The sequence below is a fragment of the Chionomys nivalis genome, chromosome 20, assembly GCF_950005125.1.
Source record: "Chionomys nivalis chromosome 20, mChiNiv1.1, whole genome shotgun sequence".
Lineage (NCBI taxonomy): Eukaryota > Metazoa > Chordata > Mammalia > Rodentia > Cricetidae > Chionomys > Chionomys nivalis.
Genome location: NC_080105.1, coordinates 16,955,044 through 16,977,827, shown reverse-complemented (window position 1 = coordinate 16,977,827; position 22,784 = coordinate 16,955,044). Strand labels below are relative to the sequence as shown.

The following is a 22,784-nucleotide window of genomic DNA, read 5'->3' as shown; positions in this document are numbered from 1 at the left end:
AAGAAGTATAGGTCAATAGTCATCCATGTTTCTCATACTTATAGTTAGACTTATCAGGTTCTTCAGACACATAGAGATTGTGTTTTTTTTTTCTTGCTGATTATTTTATTAATTAATTAATTTAATTACTAAAGATTTCTGCCTCTTCCCCGCCACCACCTCCCATTCCCTCCCCCTCCCCAATCAAGTCTTCCTTCCTCCTCAGCCCAAAGGGCAAGCAGGTTTCTCTGCCCTGTGGGAGGTCCAAGGACCACCCACCTCCATCCAGGTCTATTAAGGTGAGCATCCAAACTACCTGGGCTCCCACAAAGCCATTACATGCAATAGGATCAAGAACCCATTGCCAATTTCTTCAGTTCTCAGTAGTCCTCATTGTCCATTATGTTCAGCGAGACCGGTTTTGTCCCATGCTTTTTCAGTCCCCGGCCAGCTGGCCTTGGTGAGTTCCCGATAGATCATCCCCATTGCCTCAGTGTGTGGGTGCACCCCTCGCCGTCCTGAGTTCCTTGCTCGTGCTCACTCTCCTTCTGCTCCTCCTTTGGATCGTGAGACTTCAGTCCACTGCTCCAATGTTGGTCTCTGTCTCTGTCTTCTTTCATCGCCTGATGAAGGTTAATATTCAGGGGGATGCTTATATGTTTTTCTTTGGGTTCACCTTCTTATTTAGCTTCTCTAGAGTCACGAATTATAGTCTCAATGTCCTTTATTTATGGCTAGAAACCAAATATGAGTGAGTACATCCCATGTTCCTCTTTTTGGGTCTGGCTTACCTCACTCAGGATAGTGTTTTCAATTTCCGTCCATTTGTATGCAAAATTCAAGAAGTCATTGTTTTTTACTGCTGCGTAGTACTCTAATATGTATATATTCCATACTTTCTTCATCCATTCTTCCATTGAAGGACATCTAGGTTGTTTCCAGGTTCTGGCAATTACAAACAATGCTGCTATGAACATAGTTGAGCATATACTTTTGTTGTATGTTTGGGTATCTCTTGGGTATATTCTCAATAGTGGTATTGCTGGGTCAAGAGGTAGGTTGAACCCGACTTTCCTGAGAAACCGCCACACTGCTTTCCAAAGTGGTTGCACAAGTTTGCATTCCCACCAGCAATGGATGAGAGTGCCCCTTTCTCCACAACCTCTCCAGCAGAGGCTATCATTGGTGTTTTTGATTTTAGCCATTCTGACAGGTGTAAGATGGTATCTTAATGTTGTCTTGATTTGCATTTCCCTGATTGCTAAGGAAGTTGAGCATGATCTTAAGTGACTTTTGGCCATTTGAACTTCTTCTGTTGAAAAGTCTCTGTTCAGCTCAGTGCCCCATTTTATAATTGGATTGATTAACCTTTTACGGTCTAATTTCTTGAGTTCTTTGTATATTTTGTATATCAGACCTTTGTCAGTTGCAGGGTTGGTGAAGATCTTCTCCCAGTCAGTGGGTTGCCTTTCTGTCTTAGTGACAGTGTCCTTTGCTTTACAGAAGCTTCTCAGTCTCAGGAGGTCCCATTTATTCAATGATGTCCTTAGTGTTTGTGCTGCTGGGGTTATACGTAGGAAGTGTTCTCCTGTGCCCATGTGTTGTAGAGTACTTCCCACTTTCTCTTCTATCAGGTTCAGTGTGTTTGGACTGATATTGAGGTCTTTAATCCATTTGGACTTGAGTTTTGTGCATGGTGATATATATGGATCTATTTTCATTCTTCTACAGAATGACTTCCCTTTCGATAAAGGAGCTAAAAGTATACAATAGAGATTGTGTTTTGCATAGATAGGTAATCTTTAAACACTTCAAGGAGCTGTAGATAATGGCATTTAAATAACTTAGGGTACTCTTGATGTGAAACATGATTGCTTCTGGATGCACAGATCTATCCCCGAGATAATGTTGAGCACCAAAGACACTACACTTGGAGCTTGTTTTCTTTTTGGCAAAACTTGCCTTTGGGTAAGGAATTGCCTACACATTGACCACTGACAAAATGCATGATGTTCAGTCAGAACAAGCAGGATACAAGAAAAAAAGACTATCAAATCTTGCCAAGTCAGGGTAAGACAGTTTTGAAAATTTTTCTGCCTCTAAAAATTGTCTGTCAGTTACTCTAGGCCATAGCCAAAGTTGGTTGCTCCAACATTGCAAATGAGACTTTGGGTGATTGCCCAGGTAGCCAGTTGTCTCTGTCGCACATTATGGAAGTTGCCTGAGTTTACTTCCTACTTACTCAAGTAATATTATTTCCCTTATCATTTCTTTGATAGGGTTGAAAATTAGTCATGGTTACTTTCCTCTCATGACTTAGCCAAGTTATTTATATACAAGACTTAGACTCCTTAGGATCGAATAATTATTGAAATATTTATCACATTTCTTGCTTGGTATTGTTTATGCTGGTTGTAATTTTAATTTCTATACTGGATATTTGTTTTTAGTGTATATAGTTTTGTATTAGGCTTAGAACTGTCTTACTAAACAAAAGGGGAAGTGCTGCAGGAAATCCTTCAGCCAGTAGGCTTCTAGTTACCCACCCACTTGGGTGTGGCCTCTTATACTATAAATGTAAAGCATGTACACTCTTTCTCTTCTGGCTGCTGGATTTGGTTGCTGTTCCCTCTTTTGGCAGAGGACTGTGATCTGTAGTCTACCCCTAACTAAATAAAGTTCTGAGCTAGTATGGGATTTCTTTTTAGTGTCCATCTTCAATTGCTTCCTTATGCTATGTTATCTTCATGTTATGTTCCAATGACAGCAAGTTGTTAAATATCTTCATAGCTCTCTGTAGTCTGTCCTCAAAGTTGACATTGAAAACTTATTTCTTGCCAAACCTGAAGAGGTGACTGTCCGGGGTTTTGTCTGGATGAATCTACTCTCTACGCCCTAGCCCCTAAAGGCACATCCTGGGCCCTACACCCAAACATCAAAGGCTTAGAGAACTCTGAGCAGCCTTCCTGTAACCCCAATAATCCCCCACAGCATCTGGAACCACCAGAGACTTGGCTCTGTCCTCAACTGGAGAGGCGAGTGTCTTGTTACCACCTGGAAGGCTCTACTCTTTAGGTTATAGACCCCAGAAATACATCTCCTGCTATATCCCCATCCACTGGAGTCCCAAGGACCTGAAATCAGCCTCCTTACACCCCAAAGTGCCCCATGTCATTAACAAACCCAGAGCCTTGGCCCTGATCCCACCTGGAGAGGTGAATGTCTGGGTCCCATGCAAGAGGGCCCTACCCTCTAGGTCCTAGTCCCTAGAGAAACATCCCATGTCCCACTCCTACACAGCAAAGTCCCAGAGAACTGGGAGCTATCTCCCCACACTCACAACCATCCCCTGCTGCATCTGTGACCACCAGATCCTTGGCCCTGAAAGCACCTGGAAAGGTGAGTTTCTGGGTCCTTAGCAGGGGGACTCTATAGGCCCTAGTCCATGGAGGCACATCTTGCACACTACTCCCACCCAATGAGGCCCTAGGAACCTAGAAGCAGCTTCACCACACTCCCAGAAATTCCCCCACAGCATCTGTGACCACTACAACCTTGGCCCTACCTACACCTGGAGGAGCTTCAGAGATTTATCAGCATCAGTCAGAGGCACAATTATGCCTGCTCTTGGAGGAAGACTGACCATCTAAGCCACAGGTCCCACCTGCAGCCACTGGAGGAAGAGATGGGTATACAGCAGTGTAAGAACATATTCAACATAAAGAGCAACATAGTGTCACCAGAAATGAGTTTCTGCATCAGCAAGACCTGAACATCACAATGCAGATGAAGCAGAAGAAAATGACTTAAAACTATCTTCATGAAGACAATAGAGACTCGTAAAGAGGAAATAAAAAGTTCCTTTAAGGAAGTGGAGGGATAAATTGGAAGAAATCAACAAATCCATTAAAAGAGCAAAGAAAGTCAAGAAAAATACAAACAGCTGAAGAAAAATGGTTCAAAACTTGAAAACTAAAATAGAGGCAATAAAGAAAAACACAATCTGAAGGAATTCTGGAAATGGGATTTCTGGGTAAACTATCAGGTACTACAGATGAAAGCATAACCAGCAGAATACAAGAGATGGAAGAAAGAAATACAGGTGTTGAAGATATAATAGAGCAAATAGATTAATCAATCAAAGAAAATGTTAAACTTAACAAATTCTTAACACAAAATAACAAGGAAATCTGGGATAGCATAAAAAGACCAAACCTAAGAATAATAGGGATAAAAGGAGGAAAAGATTTCCAGCTCAAAGTCATAGAAAAGTTTCCCAACCTAAAGAAAGGCATGTCTATGAAAGTACAAGAAGCTTACAGAATACTAAATAGAATAGACCAAACTAAAAGTCCCCTCACCTCATAATAATCAAAACATCAAACATACAATTAAAGACAGAACATTAAGAATTGCAAAAAGAAAAGGCCAAGTAACATTAAAAGCAGATCTATCAGAATTATACCCGATTTCTCAAGGGAAACTCTGAAAGCCAGAATGTCCTGGACAGACGTTCTACAGACATTAAGAGACCATGGATGCTAGCCCAGAGTACTATACCCAGAAAATCTTTCAATCATCATAGATGGAGAAAACAAAATATTCCATGACAAAAATTAGATTTAAACAATATCTATCCACATGTCCCGTCCTGCAGAAAGTACTAGTAGGAATACTCTAACCCAAGGAAGGTAGCTACACCCACAAATACATAGGCAATAAATAATCCCACACCAACAAAATCTAAAGAAGGAAAACAAATATACAATACCACCACCAGCACTAAAACCAAAAATAACAGGTACTAACAATGACTGTTCATTAATAACTCTTTTTTTTTTTTGCTTTATGGAAAATTTATTGCAATATTCCAAAAGCACATCACTTTTTCTTCTCAACATCCTGCTCTTCAGCTTCCTTTGCCCTCTTTGCTCGGATGCCAAAAAGCCGGGCATTGGCCCGGGCCATGCGAAGACTGGCAAAAGCCTTGAAGTTCATCTCTTCTTCTGTGATGACTCTGGCTTTCTCCTTCTTATAAACATTCCGGATGGGCATCACAGGTCCTGTTAGCTGAGTGGCCAATTTAAGTTCTTCAGCCGAACTATCTCCCTTCTTTGGAGCGGAAGGCTTCCTGGGGAAGAGGATGAGCTTGGAGCAGTACTCCTTCAGGCGCTGCACGTTGGCCTGCAGGGACTCGGTGGACTTGTTTCGCCTCCTTGGGTCCACGGAGATGCCAATGGTGCGAGCCACCTTCTTATGGATACCAGCCACCCTGAGTTCCTCCAGGCTGAAGCCCCGGCCAGCTCGGACCTTGGTGTGGTAGCGCACTGTGGGGCACCTCACGATGGGCCTGATGGGTCCGGACACGGGGCGCGGGGCAATGCGGCGGGCTTTCGCCTGCCGGGCCTAGCGTCTGCGGATCTTGTGTGCCGGCTGGTTGAACCAAGTATCCACTCGCTGCTGCCAGTCCTTGTGGAAGTGGGGCTTCAAGATCATGCCATTCCGGCTGGGCGCCATGGCTGCCTCCCGTGCAGGGGAACGGCCGAGCGGAAAGGCTCATTAATAACTCTTAATATCAAACTAAAACTAACCAAAAGAGATGAAGAAGGACATTTTAAATTTGTCATAGAAAAAAATCCATCGAGATGAAGTCACAATCCTGGACATCTATACCCCAAATACAAAAGCATATGCATTTGTGAAAGAGACATTAACAGTGAGTAGTACTCTAATGAGTTCATGATCCTAGAGAAGCTAAGTAATAAGGTGAACCCAAAGAAAAACACATATAGATCCGCCTGGAAATTGGAAATATACAAGATCAGCTGAAAAACTTGGTAGCATGGGGTGGGGGGAGAAGGGAGAGTAGAAAAGAAAGAGGAGGGGAAAGGGGGAAGTGAGGAGAAATTGAGGGATTTGGGATAGTCAAGATGGAAGAAAGACAGAGATGAGAGCAAGGAAAGAGATTGAGGGAGCCATAATAGGTTTAACAAGAAACCTGGCTATAGAGAAATTTCCAGGAACCCACAGGGATGACCCCAGCTAAAACCATAAGCAATAGAAGAGAGGGAACCTGATCTTGACTTGCCCTGTAGTCAGACTGATGAATATCTTAAATATCACCATAGAGCCTTAATCCAGCAACTGATGGAAACAGAGGAAGAGACCCAGAACAGAGCACTGAACTGAGCTCCCAAAGTCCAGTTGAACAGTGGAAAGAATGAGAATATGAGCAAAGAGGTCAAGACCATGATATGGTCACTCACTAAAACAGACTACCTGAGCTAACTCGAGCCGGACTGGGAAGGAACAAGCATAGAACCAAACTAGTCTCTCTGAATGTGGTTTATAGTTTCATGGCTGGGGCAGACTGAGGGGCCACTGGCAGTGGCACCAGGATTTATACCTACTACCTGTACAGGCTTTTTGGGAACCTATTCTCTTTGGATGGATATCTTGCTCAGCCAAACATAGTAGGGAGAGCCTTGGACCTTCCACAAAGCAATGTGCCTTACACATTGGATGGGGGTGGAATGGGAGTGTATGTGTAGGAATGGGAGGGGGAATGGAGTGGGAACTTGGATTGGTATGTATAATGAAAAAAGAAAGTTTGTTTTCTTTTATAAAAATAAAATTTCTGAAGCTTAAATCAAACATTAAACCCCACATACTAATAATGGGAGACTTCAATACCCCACTTACACCACTGGACAGGACTTCCAGACAGAAACTTGAGAGAGAAATAAAGGAACTAACAGAATTTATGACACAAATGGGTTTAATAGACATCTTTAGAATATTCCACCCAAATATTAAAGAATATACCTTCTCAGCACCTCATGGAACCTTTTCAAAAATTGACCACATACTTAGTAATAAAACAAACCTGGACAGATACAAAACAATTGTAATAACTCCCTCTATCTTATTGAATCACCAAGGCTTAAAGTTAGAATTCAACAACAGCACTAGTTGCAGAAAGCACACAAACTGAATCGCCACTGGGTTAAGAAAGAAATACAGAAAGAGATTAAAGTCTTCCTAGAATTCAATGAAAATGAACATACAACATAATGAAACTTATGGGATACTTTGAAAGCAGTACTAAAAGGGAAGTTCATAGCACCAAGTGCTTATATAAAGAGCCTGGAGAAATCTCACACTAGCGACTTAACAACACACTGGAACAAAAAAGAAGCAAACTCACCCAGGTGGAGTAGATGTCAGGAAATAATCAAACTGAGGGCTGAAATCAATATAATAGAACCATCGAAAATAATACAATACAAAGAGTCAATGAGACAAAGAGTCACTCTTTGAGAAAATCAACAAGATGTAGAGATCTTTATTCAAATTAAGCAAAAGGCAGAGAGAATATGCAAATTAAAAAAATCAGAAATGAAAGAGGGCATAACATCAGGCACAGAGGAAATTTAGAGAATTAGCAGGACATACTACAAAAACCTGTACCCACAAAATTAGAAAATATAAAAGAAATAGATAATTTTCTGGATAGGTACTACATACCAAAATTAAATCAAGACCATGTATATATATAGATATATGTATATACCTATTGTGGGATAAAGTTCTTGTATTGTTTTAATAAAATGCTATTTGGCCAGTATCCAGGCAGGAAGTATAGGTGGGGAAACCAGGCAGGAAATAGAGGCAGGGCAACAAGAACAGGAGAATTCTGGGAAGAGGAAAGAGTCAGTCTTCACTCATCAAAGAGGAAGCCAGACACAGAGAAAGCAGAATGAGAATGCCTCACCAATAAAGGCATCAAGCCACATGACTAACAAAGACAAGAATTATGGGTTACTGTAAAATATAAGAATTAGTTAATAAGAAGCCTGAGCTAATAAGCCAACCAGTTTATAATTAATGTAGAAATCTGTGTGCTTTTTGGGGGGCTAAATGGCTACGAGATTGGGCAGGACAGAAATTATAATCCACATAAACCTATAAACAATAGGTAAAAGAGAAGTCATCCAAAGACTCCCAATCAAAAAAGGCCAGGGTCAGATGGTTTCAGAACAGAATTCTACCAGAATATCATAGAAGAGTTAACACCAACAATTCTCAAATTGTTTCACACAATAGAAACAGAGGACACTGACAAACACTTTTTAAAAGGTGACAGTTACCCTGGTACCCGGACACATGCAAAGATGAAGCTAAGAAAGAGAATTACAGACTAATCTCACTTATGAATATTGATACAAAAATACTCAATAAAATACTGGCAAACCAAATCCAAGAATACATCAAAAACAACATCCACAATAATTAGGTAGGCTTTATTTCAGAGATGCAGGGCTGGTTCAACATACAAAAATCTGTCAATGTAATCCACCCTAAAACAAATGAAAAGAAAAAAAAAGCATATAATCATCTCATTAAATGTAAAAAAGCCATTGACAAAATCCAACAACACCTCATGATAAAGTCTTGGAAAGAGCAGGGATATAAGGGACGTACTATAAAGTTTATATGGCCCAGTAAGCTTCTCTGCCAACACAATAATCGAAATCAGACTAAATCAAACTGAGTTAGAAAAAGCCCAGGTTTAGTGGATTCCAGCGATCCTGAGTGACCCTCTGAAAAAACCACAGAGAGGTGAAAGGGGAACCTGAAAGACCACATGTTTGTTTTCTGAGGGGGCAATTTAAATAACCTGTGGGAGTGGTCTTGACCCTCTCAGGGAAGGGGTCACCATTTGGAAAGCTTTCTTGGAGGTGGAGTCTGGACTGCGGAAACTCCCAGGGGAGGGGCCTTGGAATGGAACTTTGCACCAAACATCCCAGACTCCTTGGATATATGGATGCCAGGGAGCTGGGGTGATGCCTGGACCCAAACCTTTCAGACTCTTTGGATATGGGGTGCCAAGGGGTTGGGATGACACTTCCAATCAAACACATAACAATATATAATAAAGGCAATATACAGCAAGCCAACAGCCAACATCAAACTAAATGAAAAGAAATGAAATGATTCCACTAATATCAGGAACAACACAAGGCTGTCCACTCTTTCCATATCTATTTAATATAGGTCTCTGAGTTATAGCTGGGACAATAAGACAACAAAAGGAGATCAAGGGAATACAAATTAAAAAAGAAAAAGTCAAACTTTCACTTATTTAAGTAAGTGACCTAAAAAATTCTACTGGGAAACTCCTACATCTGATAAACATCTTCACTAATGTGGCAAGATACAAAACTAACTCCAAAATATTAGTAGCCCTCCTATATACAGATGATAACTGGGCTGAGAAAGAAATCAGAGTATGCATTAGGGAAATACAAATCAAAACAATTCTGAGATAACTCTGACACCTGTTAGAAGGGCTAAGACGGAAAGCACTAATGAAAGCTTATGATAGAGAGGATGCAGAGTAAGGGGAACACTCTTCCATTGCTGGAGGGAGCGAAAACTTGTAAAGCCACTTTGGATATCAGTATGGCAGTTTCTCAGAGAACTGGGAATCAACCTACCTCAAGATCCAGCAATACAGCTCCTTAGCATATACCAAAAGAAAGCACATTAATTCTACAAGGACCTTTGTTCAACTACGCTCATAGCAACATTATTCATAATAGCCAGAACACAGAACAACCTAGATGCCTTTCAATCAAAGAGTGGATAAAGAAAATGTGGTGTATTTGCACAATGGAGTACTACTTAGTGGGGGAAATAATGACATCTTGAAATTTGCAGGCAAATGGATGGAATGAGAAACAAAAACATCCTGACTGAGGTAACCCAGACACAGGAAGACAAACATGGTATGTAGTCACTCATAAATGGTATTAGACATAAAGCAAAGGATAACCAGCCTACAGTCCACAAACCCAGAGAAGACAGGAAACAAGGAGAACAATGAGAGACATATATAAATCCCACCAGAAAAGGGAAGTAGACAATATCTCTCCTTATCTACTTGTCTACTAATAAATTGGCAGAGTGGGGGCAGAGGGAAGGGTGTAGGAGAATAAGGAGGGAAGAAGGGTGGTGGGGAGAGCATGAGAGATCAGAAAGTACAAGTTGGGTGGAAAACAGAGAGGGAGAGCAAGAAAAGAGATACCTTGAAAGAGAGAGCCATTACATGGTTAGTGAGGAACCAGGCACAAGGAAAATCCCAGGAATCCACAAGGATGACCTCAGCTAAGAATTTAAGCAATAGTGGAGAGGATACCTAAACTGCCCTACCCCTGTAATCAGATTGATGATGACTATGTTAATTGTCATCATAGAACCTTCATCCAGTAACTGATAAAATCTAAGCTGGGGAGTTCTCCCGGAGTCTGGTCATAGAGAGGGAGGAACAATATTACTAGCAAAGGGGCCAAGACTATGATGGGGAAACCAACAGAAAGAAACAACTGACCTAAGCAAGTGGGAGTGTACTGCTTCCAAAATGACAGTTGGGGAGCTTGCATAAAACCAATCTAGGCCCTTTGAATATCGGTGACAGTTATGTGGGTTGGACAGTTTGTAGGGCCACTAGCAGTGGAACCAGAATTTATCCCCAGTTCATGAACTGGCTCTTTGGAGAACATTACCTACGGAAGGATACTTTGCTCAGCTTAGATATAGTGGGGAGGACCTTGTTTCTACCTCAAATTATGTGATAGACTCTATTGACTTCCCATGGAAGCCTCACTGTCTCCGAGGTGTTGATGGGTCATGCAGTGAGGAGAAGGTAGGGGGATCAGGAAGACAGGAGGGAGAGGGAAATGGGATTTGTATGTAAAATCAGATTGTTTTCAAAAATAAAAAAGGCAAATAAACTTATTTCTCATTAATGCTTGCCCAATTTTATTTCTGAAGCTTAGGTGACATTTTTATTCCGAAGACTTTTATTCCAATTGTGATTTTATTGCTTGGTTGCATAATACTATCAACACCAGCCCACAGAAGACAACTCCTCAGTGATAATGAAATCCTTCTTTTTTATATATTTAACATATGTTTTATGAGCTTAATGTCCCTCAAAGCCTCCTCCAGAACACAGTGAGGAGTTTCCTATATGAAGAACTATATACACACATGTTTCTTTCACATACATACTGTTATATATGTACCTTATCTATTCAGTCTTGTGAAAATATTAATACAGGTAGCAATCATGCATCCAGTAAGCTTACTGTTGCATAATCACTAGTGTGAACATTTTTTTTGAACATACTTTGTAAACATTTATAAAAGTATTTAGGATTCAAAAGCCATTCATACCATTGTCACCTGTCTATCATTTTAGAACGCAGTGCTGAAAGACCTTTAAAGTAAGGCTAGTAAGAAGCATTACTGACAGAATCACATCCCTTACAAATGAGGAAAAGGGTGTGTACACACTGTAACGTGTATACAGAATGATCTGGCAGCAGTGATTTGAATCACAACCAGACTCAAACCTATTGTACACTTAATAATGCACAAAATGATAAACTTTTGATTATTAATATATTTTCTTTTTTTATTCTTTTTTAATTAAAATTTCCAACTGCTCCCCGTTTCCCATTTCCCTCCCCCTCCTCCCACATATTTCCCCCTCCCCCCACACCCCTCCCCATCCCCGCTCCTCTTCTCCTCCCCCCAGTCCATTCCCCCTCCCTCTCGATACTGAAGAGCAGTCCAAATTCCCTGCCCTACAGGAAGACCAAGGTCCTCCCACTTCCATCCAGGCCCAGGAAGGTGAGCATCCAAACAGGCTAAGCTCCCACAAAGCCAGTTCATGTGTTAGGATCGAAACCTAGTGCCATTGTCCTTGGCTTCTCATCAGCCTTCATTGTCCGCCATGTTCAGAGAGTCCAGTTTCAACCCATGCTTATTCAGTCCCAGTCCAGCTGGCCTTGGAGAGCTCCCAATAGATCAGTTCCACTGTCACAGTGGGTGGGTGCACGCCTCGTGGCCCTGATTTCCTTGCTCATGTTCTCCCTCCTTCTGCTCCTCATTTGGACCTTAAGAGCTCAGACCGTTGCTCCAAATTGGGTCTCTGTCTCTCTCACGATCTATCGCCAGATGAAAGTTCCTGTGCCATTCTCCTTGGCCTCTCGTCAGCTCTCATTGTCCGCCACATTCAGAGAGTCCGATTTTATCCCATGTTTTTTCAGTAGCAGTCCACCTGGCCTTGGTGAGCTCCCACTAGATCGGCCCCACTGTCTCAGTGGTTGGGTACACCCCTCATGGTCCTGACTTCCTTGTTCATGTTCGCTCTCCTTCTGCTCCTCATTATAACCTTGGGAGCTCAGTCCGGTGCTCCACTGTGGGTCTCTGTCTCTATCTCCATCCATCGCTAGATGAAGGTTCTATGGCGATATGCAAGATATTCATCAGTATGATTATAGGATAGGTTCATTTCAGGTTCCCTATCCTCAGGTGCCCCAATGAACTAACTGGGGACATTGCCCTGGGCATCTGGTAGCCATTCCAAGTTCAAGTCTCTTGCCAACACTTAGGTGGCTCCCTTACCTAAGGTATGAGTTTCCCTGCTCCCCTATCCAACCTTCCTTTATCCACAATCACCCCAATTCCCCCAGTTCCCCTCATCTTCTCCTTCACACTTTTCTCTCCAGATCACCCCTCATCCCCATCCCACCCCACCCCCAAGATTCCAATTTTTTGCCCATCAATCTTGTCTATTTCCCATAGCTGGGAGGATATCTATATGTTTTTCCTTGGGTTTACCCTCTTGTTTAGCTTCTTTAGGATCACAAATTATAGACTCAGTGGCCCCTATCCATGGCTAGAAACCAATTATGAGTGAGTACATCCCATGTTCTTCTTTTTGAGTCTGGGTTACCTCACTCAGGATCGTATTTTCTATTTCCATCCATTTGCATGCAAAATTCGAGAAGTCATTGTTTTTTACCGCAGAGTAGTACTCTAATGTGTATATATTCCACAATTTCTTCATCCATTCTTCCATTGAAGGGCATCTAGGTTGCTTCCAGGTTCTGGCTATTACAAATAATGCTGCTATGAACATAGTTGAACAAATGCTTTTGTCATATGATAGGGCATCTCTTGGGTATATTCCCAAGAGTGCTATTGCTGGGTCCAGGGGTAGGTTGATCCCAATTTTTCTGAGAAACCGCCACACTGATTTCCAAAGTGGTTGCACAAGTTTGCAGCCCCACCAGCAATGGATGAGGGTACCCCTTTCTCCACAACCTCTCCAGCAAAGGCTATCCTTGGTGTTTTTGATTTTAGCCATTCTGACAGGTGTAAGATGATATCTCAAAGTTGTTTTGATTTGCATTTCTCTGATCGCTAAGGAGGTTGAGCATGACCTTAAGTATCTTTTGGCCATTTTAACTTCTTCTGTTGAGAATTCTCTGTTCAGTTCAGTGCCCCATTTTTTAATTGGGTTAATTATCCTTTTAAAGTCTAGTTTCTTGAGTTCTTTATATATTTTGGAGATCAGACCTTTGTCTGTTGCGGGGTGGGTGAAGATCTTCTCCCAGTCAGTAGGCTGCCTTTTTGTCTTAATGACAGTGTCCTTTGCTTTACAGAAGCTTCTCAGTTTCAGGAGGTCCCATTTATTCAATGTTGCCCTTAATGTCTGTGCTGCTGGGGTTATACATAGGAAGCAATCTCCTGTGCCCATATGTTGTAGGGTACTTCCCATTTTCTCTTCTATCAGGTTCAGTGTGTTCAGATTGATATTGAGGTCTTTGATCCATTTGGACTTGGGTTTTGTGCATGGTGATAGATATTGGTCTATTTTCATTCTTCTACAGGTTAACATCCAATTGTGCCAGCACCATTTGTTGAAGATGCTTTCTTTCTTCCATTGTATACTTTTAGCTCCTTTATCGAAAATCAGTTGTTCATAGGTTTGTGGGTTAAAATCCGGGTCTTCTATACGATTCCATTGGTCGACTTCTCTGTTTTTATGCCAGTACCACGCTGTTTTCATTACTGTAGCTCTGTAATAGAGTTTGAAGTCAGGGATGGTAATGCCTCCAGAAGTTCCTTTATTGTATAAGATTGTTTTGGCTATCCTGGGTTTTTTGTTTCTCCATATAAAGTTGATTATTGTCCTTTCAAGATCTGTGAAGAATTTTGATGGGATTTTAATGGGGATTGCATTGAATCTACAAATTGCCCTTGGTAGAATTGCCATTTTTACTATGTTGATTCTCCCAATCCAAGAGCAAGGGAGATCCTTCCATTTTCTGGTATCCTCTTCAATTTCTTTCTTCAATGCCTTAAAGTTTTTGTCAAATAGATCTTTCACTTCCTTGGTTAGAGTTACCCCAAGATATTTTATGCTGTTTGTGGCTATCGTGAAAGGTGATGATTCTCTTATTTCTCTCTCTGCTTCCATATCCTTTGTGTATAAGAGGGCGACTGATTTTTTGCAGTTGATCTTGTATCCTGCCACATTACTAAAGGTGTTTATCAGCTGTAGGAGTTCTTTGGAGGAGTTTTTGGGGTCGCTCATGTACACTATCATATCATCTGCAAATAATGCAAGTTTAACTTCTTCCTTTCCAATTTGAATCCCCTTTAACCCCTTATGTTGTCTTATTGCTATTGCTAAAACTTCGAGAACTATATTGAAGAGGTATGGAGAGAGTGGACAGCCTTGGCGTGTTCCTGATTTTAGTGGGATGGCTTTAAGCTTCTCTCCATTTAATTTGATATTAGCTGTCGGCTTGCTGTATATAGCTTTAATTATATTTAGGTATGACCCTTGTATCCCTAATCTCTCCAAGACTTTTATCATAAAGGGATGTTGAATTTTGTCAAATGCTTTTTCAGCATCTAATGAAACGATCATATGGTTTTTTTCTTTCAGTTTATTTATATGATGGATTACATTGACAGATTTGCGTATGTTAAACCAGCCCTGCATCTCTGGTATGAAGCCTACTTGATCATAATGGATAATTTTTCTAATGTGTTCTTGGATTCGGTTTGCCAGAATTTTGTTGAGGATTTTTGCGTCGATGTTCATGAGTGAGATTGGCCTGTAATTCTCTTTCTTTGTTGGGTCTTTGTGTGGTTTTGGTATCAGAGTTACTGTAGCTTCATGAAAGGAATGTGGCAATGACTCTTCTGTTTCTATATTGTGAAATACATTAAGGAGAATAGGTATAAGGTCTTCTTGGAAGTTCTGGTAGAATGCTGCATTGAAACCATCTGGTCCTGGACTTTTTTTGGATTGGAGGTTTTTGATAACAGCTTCTAATTCTTCTTGACTAACAGGTCTATTTAGGTTATTCACCTGGTCCTGGTTAACTTTGGTATATGGTATTTATCTAAAAAAGCGTCCATTTCTTTTACATTTTCCAGTTTTGTGGCATACAGGCTTTTGTAGTAAGATCTAATGATTCTCTGAATTTCCTCTGGGTCTGTGGTTATGTCCCCTTTTTCATTTCTGATCTTATTAATTTGCAAATTCTCTCTCTGCCGTTTGATTAGTTTGGATAGGGGTTTATCAATCTTGTTGATTTTCTCCAGGAACCAGCTTTTTGATTCATTGATTCTTTCAATTGTTTTCTGTGTTTCTATTTTGTTGATTTCAGCCCTCAGTTTGATTATTTCCAGTCTTCTACCCCTTCTAGGTGAGTCTGCTTCTTTTTTTTCTAGAGCTTTCAGGTGGGCTCTTAAGTCTCCAATGTGTGCTTTCTCTGTTTTCTTTAAGTGGGCAGTTAGTGCTATGAACTTTCCTCTCAGGACTGCTTTCATAGTGTCCCATAGGTTTGAGTATGTTGTTTCTTTATTTTCATTGTCTTCAAGGAAGAGTTTAATTTCTTTCTTTCTTTCTTCCTTAATCCAGGTATGGTTCAGTAGTTGACTATTCAGTTTCCATGAGTTTGTAGGCTTTCTGGGGGTAGCATTGTTGCTGAATTCTAGCTTTAATCCATGGTGATCTGATAAGATACAGGTGGTTATTAATATTTATTTTGTAACTGTGGATGTTTGTTTTGTTACCGAGTATGTGGTCGATTTTTGAGAAGGTTCCATGAGCTGCAGAGAAGGTATATTCTTTCCTATTTGGGTGGAATATTCTATAGATGTCTGTTAAGTCCATTTGATTAATTACCTCCATTAATTCTCTTATTTCTCTGTTAGGTTTCTGTCTAATTGACCTGTCCATTGGTGAGAGAGGAGTATTAAAGTCTCCTACTATTAATGTGTGCGGTTTGATGGCTGCCTTGAGTTTTAACAATGTTTCTTTTACGTACGTGGGTGCTTTTATATTAGGGGCATAGATATTCAGGATTGAGACTTCATCCTGATGAATTGTTCCTGTTATGAGTAGAAAATGTCCCTTTCCATCTCTCCTGATTGATTTAAGTTTGAAGTCAACTTTGTTAGAAATTAGTATGGCCACCCCTGCTTGTTTCTTAGGTCCATTTACTTGATAAGCCTTATCCCAACCCTTTACTCTGAGTAGGTGCCTGTCTTTGTGGTTGAGGTGTGTTTCTTGTAAACAGCAGAATGTTGGATCCTGTTTTCGTATCCAATCTCTTAGTCTGTGCCTTTTTATAGGAGAGTTGAGTCCATTGACATTAAGTGATATTAATGACCAGTGGTTGTTAACTCCGGTCATTTTTTTAGTTGTAAATTTTGTGTGTTCCCCTTCTTTGTGTTACGCTGGTGAAGGGTCTCTAGTTGTCTGAGATATTGTGGTCATTGTTGGACTCCTTGGTTAGTGTTTTTCCTTCTATTACTTTCTGTAAGGCTGGATTTGTGGCTACGTATTGTTTAAATTTGTTTTTATCCTGGAAAATTTTGTTTTCTCCATTTATAGTGAACGAAAGCTTGGCTGGGTATAGTAGTCTGGGCTTGCATCCATGGTCTCTTAGTTTCTGCAGTACATCTATCCAGGACCTTCTGGCTTTCATTGTTTCCATAGAGAAGTCAGGTGTAAGTCTGATAGGTTTACCTTTATAAGTAACTTGGCCTTTTTCCTTTGCTGCTCTTAGTATTCTTTCTTTATTCTGTATGCTTTGTATTTTGATTATTATATGGCGAGAGGATGTTTTTTTTTGATCCAGCCTATTCGGTGTTCTGTATGCTTCTTGAACCTTCATAGGTATATCTTTCTTTAGGTTTGGAAAGTTTTCCTCTATAATTTTATTAAATATATTTTCTGGACCGTTGAGCTGCGCTTCTTCTCCTTCTTCTATTCCTATTATTCTTAGGTTTGGTCTTTTTATTGTGTCCCATATTTCCTGAATGTTTTGTGATGAGAATTTGTTGGCCTTGCTGTTTTCTTTGATCAGCGTGTTTATTTTCTCTATGGTATCTTCAGAATCTGAGATTCTTTCTTCTATCTCTTGTATTCTGTTGGTTATGCTTGCTTCTGTAGTCTCTATTCGTTTACCTAGATTTTCCCTGTCCAGCTGGCCTTCTGTTTGTGTTTTCTTCTTTGCCTCCATTTCAGTTTTTAAGTCTTTAACTGTTTCCATTATCTGTTTGATTGTTTTTCCTTGGTTTCCTAAGGTATCATTCACTGATTTACTCAATTCTTCAAACTTTCTGTTATACTTCTCATCCATTTCTATAAGGGCATTTTTTACATGCTGTTTAAGGGCGTCAATCACTTTCATAAAGTCAATTTTATCTACTTCTTCATGATTAAGGTGTTCATGTCCTCCTGTTGGGAGGTCGCTGGGTTCTGGTGGTTTCATATAGTTTTTCAGATTGTTGGGTGAATTCTTGCATTGGCGCCTGCCCATCTCTTTCTCCGAATGTTCCCCTATGGATCTTCTTTACCGGATCAGGTCTCCTTGCCTACTGATGTACCTTCCCAGTGATGGCTCTCTGCAGTGATAGCTCTCCTGGTGCTCCAGTGATGTCTCTCCTTGCTTGTTGCAGGCAGGCCAGTGAGACAAAGGAAGTCTCCTCTGCCTACTTGCCCTGAGGATTTGCTCCCAGCGCCAGACAGACTGAGCTGGATGGTGTTATGTGCCCAAAGAGGAAAGGGGGCAGAAGGAAGAAGGGTTCTGGATGCAAGCTGGGTGGGACAAGAAGAGAGAGGCAGTATGCGGGGTGTAGAGCCCCTGCAGGGAGCCCAGGGAGTATAGGGAGGGGGATGAGGAACTTCAGAGTTCCCTGTCCAGGGCTGCTTCTGCCGCCGCAGGTCACAAACTCACCCCACTGCTGTCTCTCCTGGTGCCGAGATCAGATCTCCCTGAAGGTTGGGTAGTTCGTAAACAAAGCGCCTACCTTGGTTGGTACAGGCAGGCCAGTGAAACAAAGGAAGTCTCCTCTGCCTACTTGCCCTGAGGATTTGCCCCCAGCGCCAGACAGACTGAGCTGGATGGTGTTATGTGCCCAAAGAGGAAAGGGGACAGAAGGAAGAAGGGTTCTGGATGCAAGCTGGGTGGGACAAGAAGAGAGAGGCAGTATGGGGGGTGTAGAGCCCCTGCAGGGAGCCCGGGGAGTATAGGGTGGGGGATGAGGAACTTCAGAGTTCCCTGTCCAGGGCTGCTTCCGCAGCCGCCAGTCACAAACTCACCCCACTGCTGTCTCTCCTGGTGCCGAGATGTGTGAACATTTTTTAAATTGTACAACAGCGCTTGCATTTCTATTTAGTTTGTATGGGTTATTGATTTTGTTTTTCCAAGGATATTCACTGACTCATACCAGCACTAGCTTCCACAGCAAAATCTAATGCACTAAATTCAGGACCATAGGGTTCTGAGTCACCACATAGTCCCTTGGTTTATGCCAGAGTATGCCAAATGTTTATGCCAAATGTTAGGAACTAAAGTGAGTCACTTGTGTGACTTTAAGTAGACTATATTAAGAGTACAGAGACTATGTGTTGCACTGAAAATCTGAACCTGTAATACCCCTTTACTCAGGACTGAGATGCTGCTGCAGCCCCAGGTGCCTAGGTACTCTTGCATTTTACGGGTTTTTAGTGTATTCCCTCGCATAGTCCCAGCAGATGTTTCTGAATCTTGCCTCTTATCAGTCAGAAAGTTGGAAATACTGTTAGGAATTCACCTGGGATGTGGTCCTCTCTTTCTCTCTAAAGTCCTTGAAAGCATCTTCACTTTTATTTTTTTTTCTCTTTACCTGTAGGAAATTGGTGCCTTTAGCTTCTCTAGGATCACGCATAATAGGCTCAACGTCCCCTATTCATGGCTAGAAACCAAATATGAGTGAGTACATCCCATGTTCCTCTTTTTGGGTCTGGCTCACCTCACTCAGGATAGTGTTTTCTATTTCCGTCCATTTGCCTGCAAAATTCAGGAAGTCATTGTTTTTTACTGCTGAGTAATACTCTAATATGTATATATTCCATACTTTCTTCATCCATTCTTTCATTGAAGGGCATCTAGGTTGTTTCCAGGTTCTGGCTATTACAAACAATGCTGCTATGAAGCTAATTAAGAAGGTGAACCCAAAGAAAAACATTTAGGCAATGAAAGGAGACAGAGACAAAGACCCACATTGGAGCACCGGACTGAAATCTCAAGGTTCAAATCAAGAGCAGGAGACAGAGCATGAGCAAGGAACTCAGGACCGTGATGGGTGCACCCACACACTGAGACAATGGAGATGTTCTATCAGGAACTCACCAAGGCCAGCTGGCCTGGGTCTGAAAAAGCATGGGATAAAACCGGACTTGCTGAACATAATAGACAATGAGGACTACTGAGAACTCAAGAACAATGGCAATGGGTTTTTGATCCTACTGCACGTATTGGCTTTGTGGGAGCCTAGGCAGTTTGGATGCTCACCTTACTAGTCCTGGATGGAGCTGGGTGGTCCTTGGACTTCCCACAGAGCAGGGAACCCGGATTACTCTTAGGGATGATGAGGGAGGGGGACCTGATGGGGGAGGGGGAGGGAAATGGGAGGTGGTGGCGGGGAGAAGGCAGAAATCTTTAATAAATAAATAAATGAATAAATAAAAAAAAGAAATTGGTGTCTTTAATATTTTACATAGAGACTCTCAGCTACTTCTCTGTAAGACTACATTTGGCCATTACCATGTGCTTTCACTGTCACCATGTCTTTCTTAGCATCAACTGTGTATCTGATATATCTAACAGAGAAAATGCATACCAATATTTTTTCCCAATTCAACACTCTTATTGTTAGGAATTTTCCTAACCTGAGTTCCCTGCTGACACAAAAATCCCAATCAAGCCAAATCACAATAAGACAAATTTGAAAATATCCAGGTTTAATGGGATTCCTGTGCTCTCAGATGGCCCCAAGGGGAAACCGGGAAGCTGCCAATGTGACGTGGTGGTGGGGATAGAACATGAGGGAACTTTCTGGCGAAGCAGTTTAAATAGACTGGGGGGTCAAGATTTTGATAGGGTGTCTTGACCCTCTTTCAGGGAGGGCTCAAGGCTTGGTGGGCACAGGGATGGGGCTTCCAAAGATGGAGTCCAGAGACTGGGACTTAGACTTATAAACTTATTTTATTGACATGTTGTACATAGTGCTGTATGATATGAAGATAATTTTTAAAGGATATTATATAGTGACATTTCATTTGTAACTTAATAAACAAATCTTGCCTGAGGATCAGAAAATTAAAACAGCCACACTGGCCAGCCTTATAAACCAGGTAGCAATGACATACACGTTTAATCCCAGTAGCCACATTAGTTTGCCATAGAAACCAGGCAGTAGTGGTGCATGCCTTTAAATCTAGAAGTAGAGAGGATTATAAAATGGAAGGAGACAGCTCTCAGTCCCAGTTTCATTCTGAGGATTCCTGGAGGCTTGATAGCCATTTTAGACTGAGGTTGAGGTACAAGCCAGTGGCTAGCTGTTTTGCTTTTCTGATCCTCTGGCAAGCTTTATTTATTAAAATGCAAATGAAATACCACTACAATATTATTTATTTTGGCCATATTTACCCTTCATTTGATCTTTCTGAGATTAGACTATTTCAGTTAATCAAATCATCTCAAATTGTATGCTTTTTAAATCAAATGGTTTATTTTCTTTAATCTATATGTTTAACAGCTTCCTCTCTGTCCCATGCTAAGTGTTCTCCAAGATAAAGAGTCTTCCATGATGGCAGACAAGGTAATAGTGTACTCACTGCTCTTAGTTTATATTTTACCTGAAAAATTAAAAAAAATCTATTTCTATAATTTTAATGAAGGCTTACTTCTGCATTGAACAACTATAAAGGGATGGCAATAAAAGAGCAATGAAGAGAAAAAACTGACTTGTCACAATATTAAAAACAGAAAATTAAGAAGGTAATATAGTGCTTTACACTTGTCTTAAACTAGGATAAAGAGGTATTGATTTTTAATATGCACAGGGCAAATATTTGTTACGTGCAGATTCTGGTGAACTTTCTGAAGGCCCAATAGTATATAACCATGAGAAAATCTAAAGAGAGAGCCCATATATATGTGTACACTGCACAGTATATTGTGAAACTCAGTTGAATGTGCATAATATATAGTACCTGATACTTAAATTCTCTTTCAAGTCAAAGGGCAAATGCTGGCAGTCATTTTAACAGCATGCTTTGGTCACTTTAGAAGATACTTTGAAACAGTAGAAAAAGATTGCAAGATTGAATGCAAAATGAAAAATGTGTCTAGTATACGTAGTGCTTTCTCTGTTCACACAATAATAACTGAGCATGACAGATACTGTGTTATACAGTTTCTGTTGAAATTAGCATTTTCATGGCCACAACAACTACTGCAGGTACAATAGATCCTGATTTGATGAATTAGCATTAATTGTGAGTTCTAAAATAGCTGTGTATGTGCTAATAAAATCTGTGTTTAATATTAATGAAAGGAGTGAAAATAATGTGATAATCATTTTTAACCTCCCATGACTCTTTTTTTTATTTTAAGGGTAACCACATTTTTAAGTCTTTATTTCAATTTTTATAACATTATAAAAGATTTTAAAATCATAATTGTGCCATTCCCACTTTCCCTTTCTTTCCTCCAATTTCACTTAGGGATTCATTCCCACCTCTCAAATTTGTAGATTCTTTTTATTGCTATTGTGTAAGTATATATTTCAAAATTGTAGAGCTGGGTTTTTTTTTTTTTTTTACTTATTTATTTATTTTTATTCTTTTTTAATTAAAATTTCCACCTGCTCCCCATTTCCCATTTCCCTCCCCTCCTCCCAAATATTGCCCTCCCCCCACTTCCCTCCCCCTATCCCCACTCCTCTTCTCCTCCCCCCACTCCATTCCCCCTCCCTCTCGATACTGAAGAGCAGTCCAAATTCCCTGCCCTGCGGGAAGACCAAGGTCCTTCTATCTACGTCCAGAAAGGTGAGCGTCCAAACAGGCTAAGCTCCCACAAAGCCAGTTCATGTATTAGGATCGAAACCTAGTGCCATTGTCCTTGGCTTCTCATCAGTCTTCATTGACCGCCATGCTCAGAGAGTCCGGAATCAACCTATGCTTATTCAGTCCCAGACCAGCTGGCCTTGGTGGGCTCCCAATAAATCAGTTCCACTGTCACAGTGGGTGGGTGCATCCCTCGTGGTCCTGATTTTTTGCTCATGTTCTCCCTCCTTCTGCTCCTCATTTGGACCTTAAGAGCTCAGACCGTTGCTCCAAATTGAGACTCTACCTCGATCCATCGCCAGATGAAGGTTCTAAGGTGATATGCAAGATATTCATCAGTATAGGATAGGGTCATTTCAGGTTCCCTCTCCTTAGTTGCCCAAGGTACCAGCTGGGGACATATTCCTGGACACCTGCGAACCCCTCAAGAGTCAAGTCTCTTGCCAACCCTAAGATGGCTCCCTTAGATAGGATATATACTTCTCTGCTCCCGTATCCATCCTTCCTATATCCCAACCATCCCAAT

General features: G+C 41.0%; 1 pseudogene; it reads right to left on the bottom strand.

Annotated features, from left to right (window-relative positions):
• Window positions 1-4,860: 4,860 nt before the first annotated feature.
• Window positions 4,861-5,527, bottom strand: LOC130862973 (60S ribosomal protein L13-like; annotated as a pseudogene).
• Between the last annotated feature and the right edge of the window lie 17,257 nt (window positions 5,528-22,784).